This window comes from Dendrobates tinctorius, unplaced genomic scaffold (assembly GCF_039654945.1).
Source record: "Dendrobates tinctorius isolate UK_male_01 unplaced genomic scaffold, ASM3965494v1 ptg000004l, whole genome shotgun sequence".
Classification (NCBI taxonomy): domain Eukaryota; kingdom Metazoa; phylum Chordata; class Amphibia; order Anura; family Dendrobatidae; genus Dendrobates; species Dendrobates tinctorius.
In genome coordinates, this window is record NW_027361672.1 from 35,276,174 (window position 1) to 35,297,580 (window position 21,407).

Genomic DNA, 21,407 nt, shown 5'->3' on the forward strand with positions numbered 1-21,407 from the left:
CTCAGCTATCAGCTTCAGCAAGGCTGGTTATCAAGAATAGAGGAGTCCCCACTCTGTTTTTTAAGTATTTAAATAAATTAAATTTTCAAAAACGGAATGGGGTCCCACCCATTGAGTGATTTCACTGCAGATCATTGGTCTTTGATCTGCAGTGAACTCACTGAGCTCAACTGCGGTAAACTCAGTGACTTTTTCTCACGGCGCTGAGGTCACCGCAGTTCAGCCCAGCTGAGAATGAAGCCTCAGTGACCCACGGTAACCTCGATGATGTCACTGCTGCTCACTGATGCTGCACTCGCAGCAGCTTATTCAGCTAGACAGTCACATCTTGGCACCATACAGGTTGAAAACTATTAATCCCCACACATGGATTTACAGCATGGGACAGAATGTCCTCTACAATCCAAATCTGGAGGTGCTAAGGGGAGATCCATGAAAATTACAACCTTTACTACAAAAAAAATGCCTGATTACAATCAATTTTTCCAGACCCCCCACTGCTGTGGTTTAGGCAGCCCCCAAATCTAAGAAGCATCATTGTCAGAAGCTCCCTGTACTCTCCAGCAGCTGCAGGAACCTTTCCTTGCAACCAGAAAAAATGTAAAACCTGGTCATTTATAAAGACCTCAGACAAGATAAAGATCCCCAACTCACATCAGGATTACAAGATCCCAGGTACTTTCAGCTGCATCACATCCAATGTGGTGTACATAATTATTTGTACTAAATGTACAACTGGGGGTCTGTATGTGGGGGAGACCGGGCAAAAGCTTAGGACAAGGATGAATTCTCACCGCCACACAATAAGAGAAAAAAAAATGAATCTACCTGTTGGCAAACACTTTTGTATGCCTGATCACAGCACCATAAGCATGAAATTTAGTGTTGAGCGATACCGTTCGATACCCAAAAATATCGTATCGGATGGTATCGCCCGATACGAAAAAAATATCGGGTATCGCCGATTCCGATACCGGAAGTCCCATTCAAGTCAATGGGACTTCCGGTATCGGAATTAAAAAAAGGCCTTTATTTCCTTGTTGGCTAATTCTACATAATTGAAAACAAATAAGAATCATGTAGAATGTATTGTGGGAGGTGGAGGAGACATTAAAAGCATAGTGGTTTATTCAAATCACATGGCATAGCATTAATTCCAATTTTTTTTTTCAAGACGTTCGGAGTTAAAAAGATATTGACTATGTTAACTTTTTTATATTTAGTCAGATATGTATGTTTCGCAACTTCCATGCTCTACACCTTATTTTGTATTTCTCCCACACTTTCTCCTTCATGATCCGCAGCAGTAGCATTTTTTTCATCAACTTTTTCTTCACCTTATTCATCTTCTTCTTCTTCACCTTCTTCCCATTAATTTTTTTTTCCATTCTTCATATTCTTCTTATTCAGCTATTATTAATTTTCACATGCTATTTCTTCATCTTCTTCCTATTCTTCTTTTTTTTCATTTTCTTATGGTGACAGGCATTCCTGTAGTACTTATCTATAAAAGTTATAAGATTACACCTTACGTTCTGCCTGTCACAAAAGATTTACAACAGGATTTGTCCGCGTTCAGTTTGTCCTGCAGCAGCAGGCATTTTCCAGGGGCACCATGAGGAGGAATGGACTCACCCCCATTTACTGCTTAGTCTTCTTCTGCTTATAATTTTGATTTCTTCTATGCTGATTTTTAGTCTTATGCTTAATATTCTTCTGCTTTCTGTTCTTCTGCTTTTGCTTCTTCTGCTTCTTGTTCTTCTGTCTTTTGTTCTGTATCTTGTTGGTTGTCTTCATGTTCTTTGTCCTCTTGGTCTTATTATTTAGGATCATATTTCTGGTCTTCTTTGGTGTGGTCTTCAGGGTCGTCATCATCAGGGTCATCGTCATGGAGATCAATAAGGATTACCAAAGACAATTTCAAAAAGCTTGATCTTGGAAATGTAGCAGAAGGTACAAGAAGGCTGAGAAACTGGCGAGAACCAGCAGACAGTGCTGGTACCCGGATGGGTAGCAGAAGGAACAAGAGCCAATGGCACTACCGAGGACAAACTGACGGTGCTGGACAACGGTTGCTAAGCAGAAGGTACCTGTGCTAAAAAGCACTACCAAGGACCAGCTGACGGTGCTGGACCTCGGATACCGAGATGGAGGCACCTAGGCCAAAGGCTGTGGCGAGAACCAGCAGACAGTGCTGGCACCCGGATGGGTAGCAGAAGGAACAAGAGCCAATGGCAATACCGAGGACCAACTGACGGTGATGGACAACGGTTACTAAGCAGAAGGTACCTGTGCTAAAAAGCACTACCAAGGACCAGCTGACGGTGCTGGACCTCGGATACCGAGATGGAGGCACCTAGGCCAAAGGCTGTGGCGAGAACCAGCAGACAGTGCTGGCACCCGGATGGGTAGCAGAAGGAACAAGAGCCAATGGCACTACCGAGGACCAACTGACGGTGCTGGACCACGGTTACTAAGCAGAAGGTACCTGTGCTAAAAAGCACTACCAAGGAGCAGCTGACGGTGCTGGACCTCGGATACCGAGATGGAGGCACCTAGGCCAAAGGCTGTGGCGAGAACCAGCAGACATTGCTGGAACCCGGATGGGTAGCAGAAGGAACAAGAGCCAATGGCACTACCGAGGACCAACTGACGGTGCTGGACGACGGTTACTAAGCAGAAGGTACCTGTGCTAAAAAGCACTACCAAGGACCAGCTGATGGTGCTGGACCTCGGATACCGAGATGGAGGCACCTAGGCCAAAGGCTCTGGCGAGAACCAGCAGACAGTGCTGGAACCCGGGTGGGTAGCAGAAGGTACCCATTGAAAGCAAAGTAGCCAGGCCGCAAGCCGGCCGCAGTTACCGAAACCCACAGTCCTACAGGGGGTCCATGTCCCATTGGCACTACGGATCCAGCCTTCAGTGCCAGTTCCCGCAGCCCACATAGGAGTCACCTAAACTGCAGGCACCGTAGAGTCGGCTAACCCGGCCGCAAGACGACAGGACAACGGATTGGTGGCATAGTGACCTTGACACTACCCGGAAACAGCAGGCGTGCTGGAACCAGGCTGGGCAACAGGGAGTCCCCGTGCCAAAGACACTGCCGAGAACCAGCTGACGGTGCTGGAACCCAGATGGGTAGCAAAAGCTACAAGAGCCAATGGCACTACCGAGGAACAGCTGACGGTGCTGGACCACGGTTACTAGGCAGGAGGTACCTGTGCTAGAAAGCACTACCAAAGACCAGCTGACGGTGCTGGACCTCGGATACCGAGATGGAGGCACCTAGGCCAAAGGCTCTGGCGAGAACCAGCAGACAGTGCTGGAACCCGGGTGGGTAGCAGAAGGAACAAGAGCCAATGGCACTACCGAGGACCAACTGACGGTGCTGGACCACGGTTACTAAGCAGAAGGTACCTGTGCTAAAAAGCACTACCAAGGACCAGCTGACGGTGCTGGACCTCGGATACCGAGATGGAGGCACCTAGGCCAAAGGCTCTGGCGAGAACCAGCAGACAGTGCTGGAACCCGGGTGGGTAGCAGAAGGTACCCATTGAAAGCAAAGTAGCCAGGCCGCAAGCCGGCCGCAGATACCGAAACCCACAGTCCTACAGGGGGTCCATGTCCCATTGGCACTACGGATCCAGCCTTCAGTGCCAGTTCCCGCAGCCCACATAGGAGTCACCTAAACTGCAGGCACCGTAGAGTCGGCTAACCCGGCCGCAAGACGACAGGACAACGGATTGGTGGCATAGTGACCTTGACACTACCCGGAAATAGCAGGGGTGCTGGAACCAGGCTGGGCAACAGGGAGTCCCCGTGCCAAAGACACTGCCGAGAACCAGCTGACGGTGCTGGAACCCAGATGGGTAGCAAAAGCTACAAGAGCCAATGGCACTACCGAGGAACAGCTGATGGTGCTGGACCACGGTTACTAGGCAGGAGGTACCTGTGCTAGAAAGCACTACCAAAGACCAGCTGACAGTGCTGGACCTTGGATACCGAGATGGAGGCACCTAGGCCAAAGGCTCTGGCGAGAACCAGCAGACAGTGCTGGAACCCGGATGGGTAGCAGAAGGAACAAGAGCCAATGGCACTACCGAGGACCAACTGACTGTGCTGGACCACGGTTTCTAAGCAGAAGGTACCTGTGCTAAAAAGCACTACCAAGGACCAGCTGACGGTGCTGGACCTCGGATACCGAGATGGAGGCACCTAGGCCAAAGGCTCTGGCGAGAACCAGCAGACAGTGCTGGAACCCGGGTGGGTAGCAGAAGGTACCCATTGAAAGCAAAGTAGCCAGGCCGCAAGCCAGCCGCAGTTACCGAAACCCACAGTCCTACAGGGGGTCCATGTCCCATTGGCACTACGGATCCAGCCTTCAGTGCCAGTTCCCGCAGCCCACATAGGAGTCACCTAAACTGCAGGCACCGTAGAGTCGGCTAACCCGGCCGCAAGACGACAGGACAACGGATTGGTGGCATAGTGACCTTGACACTACCCGGAAACAGCAGGCGTGCTGGAACCAGGCTGGGCAACAGGGAGTCCCCATGCCAAAGACACTGCCGAGAACCAGCTGACGGTGCTGGAACCCAGATGGGTAGCAAAAGCTACAAGAGCCAATGGCACTACCGAGGAACAGCTGACGGTGCTGGACCACGGTTACTAGGCAGGAGGTACCTGTGCTAGAAAGCACTACCAAAGACCAGCTGACGGTGCTGGACCTCGGATACCGAGATGGAGGCACCTAGGCCAAAGGCTCTGGCGAGAACCAGCAGACAGTGCTGGAACCCGGATGGGTAGCAGAAGGAACAAGAGCCAATGGCACTACCGAGGACCAACTGACGGTGCTGGACCACGGTTACTAAGCAGAAGGTACCTGTGCTAAAAAGCACTACCAAGGACCAGCTGACGTGCTGGACCTCGGATACCGAGATGGAGGCACCTAGGCCAAAGGCTCTGGCGAGAACCAGCAGACAGTGCTGGAACCCGGGTGGGTAGCAGAAGGTACCCATTGAAAGCAAAGTAGCCAGGCCGCAAGCCGGCCGCAGTTACCGAAACCCACAGTCCTACAGGGGGTCCATGTCCCATTGGCACTACGGATCCAGCCTTCAGTGCCAGTTCCCGCAGCCCACATAGGAGTCACCTAAACTGCAGGCACCGTAGAGTCGGCTAACCCGGCCGCAAGACGACAGGACAACGGATTGGTGGCATAGTGACCTTGACACTACCCGGAAACAGCAGGCGTGCTGGAACCAGGCTGGGCAACAGGGAGTCCCCGTGCCAAAGACACTGCCGAGAACCAGCTGACGGTGCTGGAACCCAGATGGGTAGCAAAAGCTACAAGAGCCAATGGCACTACCGAGGAACAGCTGACGGTGCTGGACCACGGTTACTAGGCAGGAGGTACCTGTGCTAGAAAGCACTACCAAAGACCAGCTGACGGTGCTGGACCTCGGATACCGAGATGGAGGCACCTAGGCCAAAGGCTCTGGCGAGAACCAGCAGACAGTGCTGGAACCCGGGTGGGTAGCAGAAGGAACAAGAGCCAATGGCACTACCGAGGACCAACTGACGGTGCTGGACCACGGTTACTAAGCAGAAGGTACCTGTGCTAAAAAGCACTACCAAGGACCAGCTGACGGTGCTGGACCTCGGATACCGAGATGGAGGCACCTAGGCCAAAGGCTCTGGCGAGAACCAGCAGACAGTGCTGGAACCCGGGTGGGTAGCAGAAGGTACCCATTGAAAGCAAAGTAGCCAGGCCGCAAGCCGGCCGCAGATACCGAAACCCACAGTCCTACAGGGGGTCCATGTCCCATTGGCCCTACGGATCCAGCCTTCAGTGCCAGTTCCCGCAGCCCACATAGGAGTCACCTAAACTGCAGGCACCGTAGAGTCGGCTAACCCGGCCGCAAGACGACAGGACAACGGATTGGTGGCATAGTGACCTTGACACTACCCGGAAATAGCAGGGGTGCTGGAACCAGGCTGGGCAACAGGGAGTCCCCGTGCCAAAGACACTGCCGAGAACCAGCTGACGGTGCTGGAACCCAGATGGGTAGCAAAAGCTACAAGAGCCAATGGCACTACCGAGGAACAGCTGACGGTGCTGGACCACGGTTACTAGGCAGGAGGTACCTGTGCTAGAAAGCACTACCAAAGACCAGCTGACGGTGCTGGACCTCGGATACCGAGATGGAGGCACCTAGGCCAAAGGCTCTGGCGAGAACCAGCAGACAGTGCTGGAACCCGGATGGGTAGCAGAAGGAACAAGAGCCAATGGCACTACCGAGGACCAACTGACGGTGCTGGACCACGGTTACTAAGCAGAAGGTACCTGTGCTAAAAAGCACTACCAAGGACCAGCTGACGTGCTGGACCTCGGATACCGAGATGGAGGCACCTAGGCCAAAGGCTCTGGCGAGAACCAGCAGACATTGCTGGAACCCGGGTGGGTAGCAGAAGGTACCCATTGAAAGCAAAGTAGCCAGGCCGCAAGCCGGCTGCAGTTACCGAAACCCACAGTCCTACAGGGGGTCCATGTCCCATTGGCACTACGGATCCAGCCTTCAGTGCCAGTTCCCGCAGCCCACATAGGAGTCACCTAAACTGCAGGCACCGTAGAGTCGGCTAACCCGGCCGCAAAACGACAGGACAACGGATTGGTGGCATAGTGACCTTGACACTACCCGGAAACAGCAGGCGTGCTGGAACCAGGCTGGGCAACAGGGAGTCCCCGTGCCAAAGACACTGCCGAGAACCAGCTGACGGTGCTGGAACCCAGATGGGTAGCAAAAGCTACAAGAGCCAATGGCACTACCGAGGAACAGCTGATGGTGCTGGACCACGGTTACTAGGCAGGAGGTACCTGTGCTAGAAAGCACTACCAAAGACCAGCTGACGGTGCTGGACCTTGGATACCGAGATGGAGGCACCTAGGCCAAAGGCTCTGGCGAGAACCAGCAGACAGTGCTGGAACCAGGATGGGTAGCAGAAGGAACAAGAGCCAATGGCACTACCGAGGACCAACTGACTGTGCTGGACCACGGTTTCTAAGCAGAAGGTACCTGTGCTAAAAAGCACTACCAAGGACCAGCTGACGGTGCTGGACCTCGGATACCGAGATGGAGGCACCTAGGCCAAAGGCTCTGGCGAGAACCAGCAGACAGTGCTGGAACCCGGGTGGGTAGCAGAAGGAACAAGAGCCAATGGCACTACCGAGGACCAACTGACGGTGCTGGACCACGGTTACTAAGCAGAAGGTACCTGTGATAAAAAAAACTACCAAGGACCAGCTGACGGTGCTGGACCTCGGATACCGAGATGGAGGCACCTAGGCCAAAGGCTCTGGCGAGAACCAGCAGACAGTGCTGGAACCCGGGTGGGTAGCAGAAGGTACCCATTGAAAGCAAAGTAGCCAGGCCGCAAGCCGGCCGCAGTTACCGAAACCCACAGTCCTACAGGGGGTCCATGTCCCATTGGCACTACGGATCCAGCCTTCAGTGCCAGTTCCCGCAGCCCACATAGGAGTCACCTAAACTGCAGGCACCGTAGAGTCGGCTAACCCGGCCGCAAGACGACAGGACAACGGATTGGTGGCATAGTGACCTTGACACTACCCGGAAACAGCAGGCGTGCTGGAACCAGGCTGGGCAACAGGGAGTCCCCGTGCCAAAGACACTGCCGAGAACCAGCTGACGGTGCTGGAACCCAGATGGGTAGCAAAAGCTACAAGAGCCAATGGCACTACCGAGGAACAGCTGACGGTGCTGGACCACGGTTACTAGGCAGGAGGTACCTGTGCTAGAAAGCACTACCAAAGACCAGCTGACGGTGCTGGACCTCGGATACCGAGATGGAGGCACCTAGGCCAAAGGCTCTGGCGAGAACCAGCAGACAGTGCTGGAACCCGGATGGGTAGCAGAAGGAACAAGAGCCAATGGCACTACCGAGGACCAACTGACGGTGCTGGACCACGGTTACTAAGCAGAAGGTACCTGTGCTAAAAAGCACTACTAAGGACCAGCTGACGGTGCTGGACCTCGGATACCGAGATGGAGGCACCTAGGCCAAAGGCTCTGGCGAGAACCAGCAGACAGTGCTGGAACCCGGGTGGGTAGCAGAAGGTACCCATTGAAAGCAAAGTAGCCAGGCCGCAAGCCGGCCGCAGTTACCGAAACCCACAGTCCTACAGGGGGTCCATGTCCCATTGGCACTACGGATCCAGCCTTCAGTGCCAGTTCCCGCAGCCCACATAGGAGTCACCTAAACTGCAGGCACCGTAGAGTCGGCTAACCCGGCCGCAAGACGACAGGACAACGGATTGGTGGCATAGTGACCTTGACACTACCCGGAAACAGCAGGCGTGCTGGAACCAGGCTGGGCAACAGGGAGTCTCCGTGCCAAAGACACTGCCGAGCACAAACTGGCATTGTTGGAGCCCAGGGACAATCATGGTGTAGGCCGAGGCCTACTTGTTGGTAGTTTTAGATTGTTTGTAGGCTACAACAGACTGTCAACGTGCTCCAATTAGGCATCTGTCTCCACTCTGTTTCCAGGATTTCACGTGACTACCAACACCGCCAGTTTATGTGTACAGCAGCCGTCTGCCCAATCCACACGTGTTGCTGTGTTACTGGGATTCTGTAATGTCAGCAGATCCCCTGATGTGTGTCTGCCACTGTCTCCTGCTCTGTCCACATTCCCACCGCTTGCAGTGGGAAGGTGGACGGCGCAGGAGACAGTGGTGGACACATATTAGGGGATCTGCTGACGTTACAGAACCCCAGTAACACAGGAACACGTGTGGAATGCGTGGACGGCAACTGTGAGCAGGAACTGGCGGTGTTGGAGGTCAGGGGAAATACTAGAGACAGAGTGGAGGCAGAGGCCAAATCAGAGAATGTTTAAATCTGAAGTAGTTACAATTTGGAGGCAGCAGCAGTTTGCCCTCCACACAGCAGGGGATTAGCTGACGTTACCGAACCCCACTTTCACATGAACGAGTGTGTTTTTCTGTGTGGACAGCACTTCCGAGCACCAACTAGCGTTGTTGGAACCCAGGGACAATCATGGTGCAGGCCGAGGCCTACTAGGAGCCAGGTGTAAAGCTGAGGTATTTTGACTTTGGAGGGAGCAGGACACTTTGCCCTCCACACAGCAGGGGATCAGCTGACGTTACCGAACACCACTTTCACATGAACGAGTGGGTTTTTCTGTGTGGACAGCACTTCCGAGCACCAACTAGCGTTCTTGGAGCCCAGGGAGAACCAGGGTGCAGGCCGAGGCCTACTAGGAGCCAGGTGTAAAGCTGAGGTATTTTGACTTTGGAGGGAGCTGGACACTTTGCCCTCCACACAGCAGGGGATCAGCTGACATTACTGACCCCCACTTTCACATGAACAAGTGTGTTTTTCTGTGTGGACAGCACTTCCGAGCACCAACTAGCGTTGTTGGAGCCCAGGGAGAACCAGGGTGCAGGCCAAGGCCTACTTGGTGGCAGTTTTAGATTGTTTGTAGGCTACAACAGACTGTCAACGTGCTCCAATTAGGCATCTGTCTCCACTCTGTTTCCAGGATTTCACGTGACTACCAATAACGCCAGTTTATGCGTACAGTAGCCGTCTGCCCAATCCACACGTGTTCCTGTGTTACTGGGATTCTGTAATGTCAGCAGATCCCCTGATGTGTGTCTGCCACTGTCTCCTGCTCTGTCCACATTCCCACCGCTTGCAGTGGGAAGGTGGACAGCGCAGGAGACAGTGGCGGACACACATTGGGGGATCTGCTGACGTAACAGAACCCCAGTAACACAGGAACACGTGTGGAATGCGTGGACGGCAACTGTGAGCAGGAACTGGCGGTGTTGGAGGTCAGGGGAAATACTAGAGACAGAGTGGAGACAGAGGCCAAATCAGAGAATGTTTAAATCTGAAGTAGCTAAAATTTGGAGGCAGCAGCAGTTTGCCCTCCACACAGCAGGGGATCAGCTGACGTTATTGAACCCCACTTTCACATGAACGAGTGTGTTTTTCTGTATGGACGGCACTTCCGAGCAACAACTGATGATGTTGGAGCCCAGGGATAGTCATTTTGTAGGCTGAGGCCTACTTGGAGGCAGTTTAAGATAAGACGTTGTTTGAATTTGGAGGCAGCAGCAGTTTGCCCTCCACACAGCAGGGGATCAGCTGACATTACTGACCCCCACTTTCACATGAACAAGTGTGTTTTTCTGTGTGGATAGCACTTCCGAGCACCAACTAGAGTTGTTGGAGCCCAGGGAGAACCAGGGTGCAGGCCGAGGCCTACTTGGTGGCAGTTTTAGATTGTTTGTAGGCTACAACAGACTGTCAACGTGCTCCAATTAGGCATCTGTCTCCACTCTGTTTCCAGGATTTCACGTGACTACCAACACTGCCAGTTTATGCGTACAGTAGCCGTCTGCCCAATCCACACGTGTTCCTGTGTTACTGGGATTCTGTAATGTCAGCAGATCCCCTGATGTTTGTCTGCCACTGTCTCCTGCTCTGTCCACATTCCCACTGCTTGCAGTGGGAATGTGGACAGAGCAGGAGACAGTGGCAGACAAACATCCTAGGTGGTATTTCCTGATGAAGGGGGCATGAGACCCCTGAAACGCGTAGAATAAAACCACTGCAATCATACAGCATTCTCCTGGAATTTGTCTAAAGCGGCAGCGCGGAATATAGCTACAAACTCCCTTTGGATTCATCATTTCTTTGGTCACTGAAGACCTGTGGATCTGCAGCAGCCGCTACCTACACGCTCTTATCTCATCCTAACCAGGTGAGCATATTTCATGATATACTGTCTTTTGTAACGTGGATAAGACCCTATTGCGCTTTTTTGTCTCCCCCTTTTTTTGCAACTCTGGAGATGAGCAGATGTTACAGGACCCAGGTACCACAGGAACAAGTGTGGATTGTGCAGACGGCACTTGAGAGCAGAAACAGGCGGTGTTGTAGGCCGGAGGAAATACTCAAAACAGAGTGGAGACAGAGGGCAAATCAGAGAACATATTAAATCAGAGGTAGTCAGAAGTTGTAGGCAGCAGGAGAGTTTGCCGTACACACAGCAGGGGATCAGCTGACGTTACCGAACCCCACTTACACATGAGCGAGTGTTTTGTCTGTGCGGACAGCACTTCTGAGCAACAACGGGCGTTGCTGTAGCCCAGGAAATAAAGTTCAGGTCATAAAAACATGAACACAACAGGAGACCTGGATCCTGTTGCCAGCCAATTATTTATTCTGGAAGAGGACTGGCAAATTAAGGTGAGATCCAGGCCTTGTTCATTTTCACAAAAGTAAGCCGGTCAACATTATCGGCGGATAGTCGCGACGGTCTGTTACCACACCACCTGCAGCACTAAAGACACGTTCCGATAATACACTGGCAGCAGGGCAAGCCAGCACCTCCAATGCATACTGGCTAAGCTCTGGCCATGTATCCAGCTTAGAGACCCAATACTTGAATGGGGAAGAGCCGTCTGGGAGAACACTAACAGGGCACGACAAGTAGTCTGTCACCATCTGACGGAAACGTTGCCTCCTGCTGACTGGAGCCGTCTGTGATGGTGTAGCCGTTTGTGGTGGTCCCACAAAACTTTTCCACATTTGGGCCATACTGGCCTTGCCTTGTCCTGCGGCACTGCCTCTGCTACCTCTTTGTGCAAAGCTTCCTCCACTGCCTCTACCCACATGGCTGCTTTGAAAAGCACTACCAGCAACACTTGTGGGGGGGAATGGAGAACATGATGGCCTGCACAAGTGTTTCTTGGTACTCCCGCATTTTTCACTCCCGGTTCAACTGTGGTATGAGGCTTTGTAAGTTGTCCCGGTAGCGAGGATCTAGGAGGGTGTACACCCAATAATCAGCCGTGTGGAGAATGTTGGCGATGCGGCGGTCAGTTAACAAGCACTGCAGCATGAAATCAGCCATGTGCTGCAGATTGCCAACTGGACCGGAAACGCTGTCCCCATCTTGAGGCAGCATCTCTGCCTGCTCAGCATCACCCCACCCTCGCTGTACACACTGACTACTAGAGCCTTGTGTACCTCCCTCCTCTGGAGAGATGTGTTCCTCCTCCTCCATTGACTCCTCGTCATTCTCCTCACTAAGTGTCCCCTGCCTGGGCCTTTGTGTGGAAGCACGTTGCGCAGACTTGCCAGAAGCAGATGGCATTTCTGACTGCTCATCCTCGACCTCTTCAAAAACCTCCTCACTTAGTGCTTGTAAGGTTTTTTGAAGCAGACAGATGAGGGGGACAGTCATGCTGATTAGTGCATCATCTGCACTGGCCATCCGCGTGGAGTCATCGAAGGCACGCAAAACTTGGCAGATGTCCCTCATAGTGGCCCACTCAGTGGTGGTGAAGTGTGTCCGGCGCACAGTGCGACTTGTTTGTGCCTGATGCAGCTGGTACTCCATTACTGCTGCCTGCTGCTGACACAACCGCTCCAACATATGTAACGTTGAATTCCACCTGGTGGGGAGGTCACATATGATGCGATGTTCTGGCAGGCGGAATCGGCGTTGCAGAGATGCAATGCGAGATCTTGCCATGCTGGAACGCCGCAAGTGAGCACACTCTAGGCGAACCTTGTGCAGCAGTGCATCAAGATCCGGATAGTCCCTCAGAAAGCTCTGCACGACCAAATTGAGCACGTGTGCCAGACATGGTATGTGAGTGAGGTTGCCTAGGCCCAAAGCTGCCACTAGATTTCGGCCATTGTCACTCACTACTAGTGTTGAGCATTCCGATACCGCAAGTATCGGGTATCGGCCGATACTTGCTGTATCGGAATTCCGATACCGACTTCCGATATTTTTTCAATATCGGAATTCGGCATCGGAATCGGAAGTTCAAAGTTGATTGACGGCCTGACGTCATCATGATGCTCGGTGTGTGCGCATCATGATGCGCGGTCATTTCGGGCCTTCCGGGGGTCTCTGCCGGCCTGCCGGGGGGCTGTGTGGACTGCCCGGGGTCGGTACCGGCCTGCCGGGGGGCTGTGCCGGCCTGCTGGTGGTCTGTGCACCCTGTGGGGGTCTGCACCGGCCTGCCGGGGGGCTGTGCCGGCCTGCCGGTGGTCTGTGCACCCTGTGGGGGTCTGTACCGGCCTGCCGGGGGGCTGTGCCGGCCTGCCGGGGGGCTGTGCTGATGTCCGGGGGTCTGTGCAAGCATCGTCCGATGGGACTACAAGTCCCATCTGGCGATGCCTGCTACCATGACAGTGATTGACACATTAGCCAATGATGGGACAGTAGTAGTCCCATCATCCGGCTAATGTGTTAAATGTTAAAGAAAAAAAAAATACTACATACATACTACATACATTCTACATGCTACATACATACTACATATATACTACATGCATGCTACATACATACTACATGCTACATACATACTACATATATACTACATGCATGCTACATACATACTACATGCTACATACATACTACATATATACTACATACATACTACATACATGCTACATACATACTGCATGCTACATACATACTACATACATACTACATACATACTACATACATACTACATGCATGCTACATACATACTACATACATACATACTACATGCATGCTACATACATACTACATGCATGCTACATGCATGCTACATACATATTACATGCTACATACATACCACATACATACTACATACATACTACATACATACTACATGCTACATACATACTACATATATACTACATGCATGCTACATACATACTACATGCATGCTACATGCATGCTACATACATACTACATGCTACATACATACTACATACATACTACATACATACTACATGCTACATACATACTACATATATACTACATGCATGCTACATACATACTACATGCTACATACATACTACATGCATGCTACATGCATGCTACATACATACTACATGCTACATACATACCACATACATACTACATACATACTACATACATACTACATGCTACATACATACTACATATATACTACATGCATGCTACATACATACTACATGCTACATACATACCACATACATACTACATACATGCTACATGCTACATACATACTACATACATACTACATGCATGCTACATACATACTACATACATACTACATACATACTACATGCATGCTACATACATACTACATGCATGCTACATACATACTACATGCATGCTACATGCATGCTACATACATAGTACATGCTACATACATACCACATACATACTACATACATACTACATACATGCTACATGCTACATACATACTACATATATACTACATGCATGCTACATACATACTACATATATACTACATGCATGCTACATACATACTGCATGCTACATGCATGCTACATACATACTACATACATACTACATGCTACATACATACCACATATATACTACATACATACAATACATTCATACAATACATACATAGACATACAGTACATATAACATAGAGTAACATACTTACCAATACTTGTCACATTGTTCCCCGAAGCCATTGTCTTTTCCGGAATAAATATTAACATAACAAACCACAAAAATACTCACCCACGATCCGAAGCAGTCCACGAGTGTGTCCCACGACGATCTTGGGTAGAGAACTGCAGCATCAGATGATGCTGCCGTTCTCTACGGGCTGCAGGAATCCAATGACGGAAGGTAGGTATCCTTCCGCACTGTATTCCTCCACCACTTAAAAAAAAAAAAGTCCCTAGTCTCACTTTATGCCATTGCTGTGTGGGAATTTCCCACGCAGCAATGGCATAAAGTGAGACTAGGGACTTTTTTTTTTTTAAGTGGCGGAGGAATACAGTGCGGAAGGATACCTACCTTCCGTCATTGGATTCCTGCAGCCCGTAGAGAACGGCAGCATCATCTGATGCTGCAGTTCTCTACCCAAGATCGTCGTGGGACACACTCGTGGACTGCTTCGGATCGTGGGTGAGTATTTTTGTGGTTTGTTATGTTAATATTTATTCCGGAAAAGACAATGGCTTCGGGGAACAATGTGACAAGTATTGGTAAGTATGTTACTCTATGTTATATGTACTGTATGTCTATGTATGTATTGTATGAATGTATTGTATGTATGTAGTATATATGTGGTATGTATGTAGCATGTAGTATGTATGTAGTATGTATGTAGCATGCATGTAGTATATATGTAGTATGTATGTAGCATGTAGCATGTATGTAGTATGTATGTGGTATGTATGTAGCATGTAGTATGTATGTAGCATGCATGTAGTATATATGTAGTATGTATGTAGCATGTAGTATGTATATAGTATGTATGTGGTATGTATGTAGCATGTAGTATGTATGTAGCATGCATGTAGCATGCATGTAGTATGTATGTAGCATGCATGTAGTATGTATGTAGTATGTATGTAGTATGTATGTAGCATGCATGTAGTATGTATGTAGTATGTATGTAGTATGTATGTGGTATGTATGTAGCATGTAGTATGTATGTAGCATGCATGTAGCATGCATGTAGTATGTATGTAGTATGTATGTAGTATGTATGTAGCATGCAGTATGTATGTAGCATGCATGTAGCATGCATGTAGTATGTATGTAGTATGTATGTAGTATGTATGTAGCATGCAGTATGTATGTAGCATGTATGTAGCATGTATGTAGTATGTATGTAGTATATATGTAGTATGTATGTAGCATGTATTATGTATGTAGCATGTAGTATGTATGTAGCATGCATGTAGTATATATGTAGTATGTATGTAGCATGTAGTATGTATGTAGCATGCATGTAGCATGTATGTAGCATGCATGTAGCATGCATGTAGTATGTATGTAGTATGTATGTAGTATGTATGTAGCATGCAGTATGTAGCATGCATGTAGCATGCATGTAGTATGTATGTAGTATGTATGTAGTATGTATGTAGCATGCAGTATGTATGTAGCATGTATGTAGCATGTATGTAGTATGTATGTAGTATATATGTAGTATGTATGTAGCATGTAGTATGTATGTAGCATGCATGTAGTATATATGTAGTATGTATGTAGCATGTAGTATGTATGTAGCATGTAGTATGTATGTAGCATGCATGTAGTATGTATGTAGTATTTTTTTTTTTTTTTTTAACATTTAACACATTAGCCGGATGATGGGACTACTACTGTCCCATCATTGGCTAATGTGTCAATCACTGTCATGGTAGCAGGCATCGCCCGATGGGACTTGTAGTCCCATCGGACGATGCCTGCACAGACCCCCAAAGCCTGCACAGACCACCGGCAGGCCGGCACAGCCCCCCGGCAGGCTGGCACAGCCCCCCGGAGCCTGCACAGACCACCGGCAGGCCGGCACAGCCCCCTGGCAGGCCGGCACAGCCCCCCGGAGCCTGCACAGACCACCGGCAGGCCGGCACAGCCCCCCGGCAGGCCGGCACAGCCCACCGGAGCCTGCACAGACCACCGGCAGGCCGGCACAGCCCCCGGCAGGCCGGCACAGACCACCGGAGCCTGCACAGACCCCCTGGCAGGCCGGCACAGCCCCCCGAAAGGCCCGTACAGACCCCAGAGAGGCTGTACAAGGCAAAAACAGGGTTTTTCTTATTCCGATACCGGAAGTCCCATAGACTTGAATGGGACTTCCGGTATCGGAATCGGCGATACCGATACTTTTTTTAAAGATCGGCCGATCCATTCCGATCCGATACTTTGAAGTATCGGACGGTATCGCTCAACTCTACTCACTACCAAACCTGGCTGGAGATTCGCTGGCACAAACCACACATCGCTCTCCTGCTTGATGGCATTCCAGAGCTCCTGTGCTGTGTGGCTCCGATTCCCCAAAGAAATTAATTTAAGGACGGCCTGTTGACGTTTGGCCACACCTGTGCTCATATCTGGCCTAACAGGCTCACGCAGTGCTGATTCCGAGGAACTAGAGTAGGAGGAGGACTCAATATGTACAGACTGCATTCCTGCAATCCTTGGAGTTGGCAGAATACGTACAGAGCCACTCTCCAGATCTGTACCCGGCTCCACAACATTGACCCAATGGGCAGTGAGGGAAAGGTATCGTCCCTGTCCATGGCTACTGGTCCACGCATCGGTGGTCAGGTGGACCTTGCTACTGACGGCATTTAGTAGCGCATTTTTAATTTTTCCCTCCACATGCTTTTGCAGGGCAGGGACAGCTTGCCTGCTGAAATAAAAGCGGCTGGGCACATTGTATTGTGGAACTGCCAATGACATAAAGTTCCGGAATGTGTCAGTCTCCACCAGCCTGAATGACAGCATCTCAAGGGCCAGTAGTTTGGCAATGCCAGCATTCAGAGCCAGTGCTCGGGGATGGTTTGCCGAGTATGGCCGCTTTTTCTCCCATGCCTGTGCTACCGATTGCTGGTGAGAGGCCTGGGAGGGTGCTGATGACTGCGAACGTGGTTCAGTGGGTGGAATTTCACTGGGTCTCTGGACAACAGTGGCAGTGGTTCTTCCATGGCGTTCCAGTGAGGAAGCCGAACCAGCTGTGTGTGAGCTGGAGGAAGAGGCCCCAACACGAGCTGAAGAGGTGGTAGGTGCTGCTGAAGGTTGGCCTACATCTTCAGTGTGTCTGTGTAACTCCACCTCGTGCTTGGTACGCACATGTTTCCACATATTTGTGGTATTGAGGTTGGTCACATTTTTGCCTCGTTTCACTTTCTGATGACACAGCTTGCATTTGACAAAGCAAATGTCATTTGCAACTGTGTCAAAAAAATACCACGCACTGCAAATCCTGGGAGCGCCTGTTTCGTGTTTTGGAAGAGGATTGCTCCTCACGGGTGCCAAAAGTGGAGGCTACAGGCAACCAAGTCTGCCCCCGCCCCCTCTCCCTCCTCTTTTGGCCGTTCGGGGAATCTCTTCCTCAGAGCTGCTCCCACCACCTTCCTGTGGCTGACGCCATGATGGGTCAAGGACCTCATCATCTCCACTCCCCTTTTCAAGCACCGGCTGGTCCTGGGTTGTCTCGCCAGCACCGTACGCACCAGAAATTGGCAACTGAGTCTCATCATCATCTGATGCATACTGAGGTGTGTTGACCATAGGCACTGGCCCACCCGCCTCTTCAGATTCAGAGGGACAAAGCAGTTGCGCATCACTGCATACTCCCTCTTCTTCACGCTCTAGAATGCTGCTTGGCTGGCCACCTCTTTCCAAGCCAACAGATTCTGAGAACAGAAGTAAAGATTGAGATGGCTCCTGTCCAGGGCTCTCAGACTGCCTGGGCAATTTGGCAGGTGGTGAAGAGACAGATGGTTGCTCTTCAGTGCTCTGGCCTTGGGAGGATGCGGAAGTCATTGAAGTGGATGCGTTAGCTGCCATCCATCCGACAACGGCTTCCATTTGTTCGTCACGCAGCAGTGGGGTACGGTGAGGTCCTACAAAGCTGCGCATGAAGGACTGTTGCCTGGTAAAAGTGGGGGATGCCGGGTCACTGGTGGCCTCAGCAGATACCGAATCCCCACGTCCTCTCCCTGCTGAATCCCCCCGTCCTCTCCCTGCTGAAACTCCACGGCCACGACCATGTGCCTTACTCCCTGCCTTCTTTATCTTGGTAGACTGATAAAGATAGGCAGAAAAGTAAAAAAGGGGTGACTTAGTGTTCTTATTCCTGAACACCTGCTAACCAGTATAAGAAACACTAATTTGGCTAAGAGTGTGTGTACTACACTTTAATATGATCTAATGTGGCCTAGACAACTGTAAAGTGGAGTGTTTGGTGAACTTTATTTCCTTTTTTTTTTTGGGTGGGGTAAAGGAAAGGATGTGACCAGTTTGAAAGCTATAGTATCACAAACTTTTTGGAGCGATTACAATGCAGGAAGCTAACCTACAGTGCAATTGATGAGGCTCCAAAAAATAGGGTGATACTAGCCTGGCTGGCCCTGAAGGGCACAAGCCAGCAAAAAGGCTCCTCTATCTAATCCTATATAGTGTTTGCAACCAACCAATGACAATGGATGCGGTTGGAAGCACACTAATATAGGAGCAAAAATCTGGCTAAATTTGCTGCAAAAAAAGGACTATATATGAGGCAGTGACGCACGCTGAGTGGACTACAGCTAGCGGTGGCTGTAGAACACACTGCAACGTGAGCTGCATTCACACACAGAGAGACCTATCAGACAGCCAAAAACAGTGCAGAGAAATTGGCTATAGCACTGAAAGGCTGCTGAAAGGCTCCGCTGTCCACTCCTTTAGTGTTTGCAACCAACGTATATGGATACGTATGGAAGCACACTATACAGGAGAAAAAAAAAGCAGCAATAAAAGAAAAATGTGTATGAGGCAGAGACACACGCTGGCCGGCCTACAAGCAGACGTGCCTGCAGGACACACTACACAGCGTGGGTCTGCACTCACACAGCCCTTGCAGACAGCTGTGAAAACAGCGCTGCTAGGGAAAAGCAAGCTACAGTGGTGGTTTATGTAGCCTGGATAAAGCACAATATTGTTTTTGGAATCGCTATTTCTAACTGTCCCTCACAGTCTTCAACAGCAGCCTGTCCCTAACTGAATTCACAGCAGAGTGACCAGAAATGGCGGCTGCAGCGCTTTTTATAGTGCATCATGACATCATTTCAGCAGCCAATCACAGCCATGCCAGTAGTTAACATGCCTACATGCCTAACAGGATATGCCCACACTTCTGAGGATCCCCATTGGCTGAATCAAATCGAGCGGGCTCCTAGCATTATGGGAACTTCCGATTCCGGTATTCGATATGAAAAAAGTATCGGAACTAAGTATCGGAATTCCGATACAGCTAATATCGGCCGATACCCGATACTTGCGGTATCGGAATGCTCAACACTAATGAAATTACTTGTATTAAAAGGTAACTTCAAATCTCAGAGAGACAGGAGAGTCTGTGAATATAAACTTATGACAACTTTGACACATTCAGTGCCGGAATGAATGTGTCACATGGATTTATGTCTTTTTGCATCAATTAAGGAATTTGCTCTTCTGACCTTGTAGGGGCATCACAACACAGAACCAGACCTCAATCATAGGACAGTAATACATTCACACTCCTTATCTATGAACTGTTCCAATATTTGTTATTTGTGGCCACAACTGTTTATCATTCTCCAACAATGGTAGTTCTTCTTCACGTCACTTGTCTTATCTATTGCATTATTTCTCTCCTGTGTTGTCTATAAATATGTGATCCTTCAGATTTTCCATTATTCTATGCCTAATGAAGAGACCTGAGTAGTCTTGAAAGCTTGCTATGTGTTACCATTAGAGTTGAGCGAAACGGGTCGAAAAATTTCAAAAGTCACCGACTTTTGGCAAAGTCGGGTTTCATGAAACGAAACCCGACCCTAGGATGAGGTCGGCCACGTGGTCGGCGACTTACGCGCCAAAGTCGCTTTTCAAAAGTTTGTTTTGCGCTCTTTTTCAGCCAATCAGGATCCATGGACACTGTGGGCAACGTGATGACATAGGCAGGGGTCACCACCATCTTTCAGAAGGGCATGCAAGTGATTGGCTTGCTTTGGTGGGCGTCACAGGGGGTATAAAAGGGCGTGCACGCCGACCGCCATCTTACTTCTGCCGATCTCAGTATAGGGAGAGGTTGCTGCTGATTCTGTAGGGAGAGCATTAGGCAGGGAAGAAGACAAAAAAACTGCTTCTGCTGCTAGCGATTTGGCCTGCACAACACACCAGTCACTGTGTGTGCAGTGCAAGGGGAGGCTATATAGTGGTGTATCAGTGGTGTTGGTTGTTGGGCTGCCTTCTAAGGCTTCCTGACATTCCTGCATTGCTGTTTACCCACTGCTCCGCAAACTGCTTTTTTAAAAGCAATCCCAATTTTTTTTTTTTTTGTCCTGCTGAGAAGAAAAAAAAACTGATTCTGCTGCTAGCGATTTGGCCTGCACAACACACCAGTCACTGTGTGTGCAGTGCAAGGGGAGGCTATATTGTGGTGTATCAGTGGTGTTGGTTGTTGGGCTGCCTTTTAAGGCTTCCTGACAGGCTGGCATTGCTGTTTACCCACTGCTCTGCAAACTGCTTTTTTAAAAGCAATCCAATCTCCCTTATCCTCTAGTCACTTTTGTCACAGCTGTGCCATCGAGCCTGTGACATAGCGCTCAGATATCAGTGGGCCTCACACAATCCAAAAGTGTCCAGTGTCCACAAGTGTCTGCAGAAATTCAAAATCTCCCTTATCCTCTCGTCACTTTTGTCACAGCAGTGCCATTGAGCCTGTGACATAGCGCTCAGATATCAGTGGCCCTCACACAATCCAAAAGTGTCCAATGTCCACAAGTGTCTGCAGAAATTCAAAATCTCCCTTATCCTCTAGTCACTTTGGTCACAGCTG

The 21,407-nt window shown here is 49.9% G+C and overlaps 1 long non-coding RNA gene across 1 annotated transcript in view; it reads right to left on the reverse strand.

The window, feature by feature from the left end:
• The window catches only part of LOC141082879 (uncharacterized), a 38,545-nt gene that overhangs the window by 4,464 nt on the left and 12,674 nt on the right, over positions 1–21,407 (reverse strand). The gene's annotated exons all lie outside the window — the stretch shown is intronic.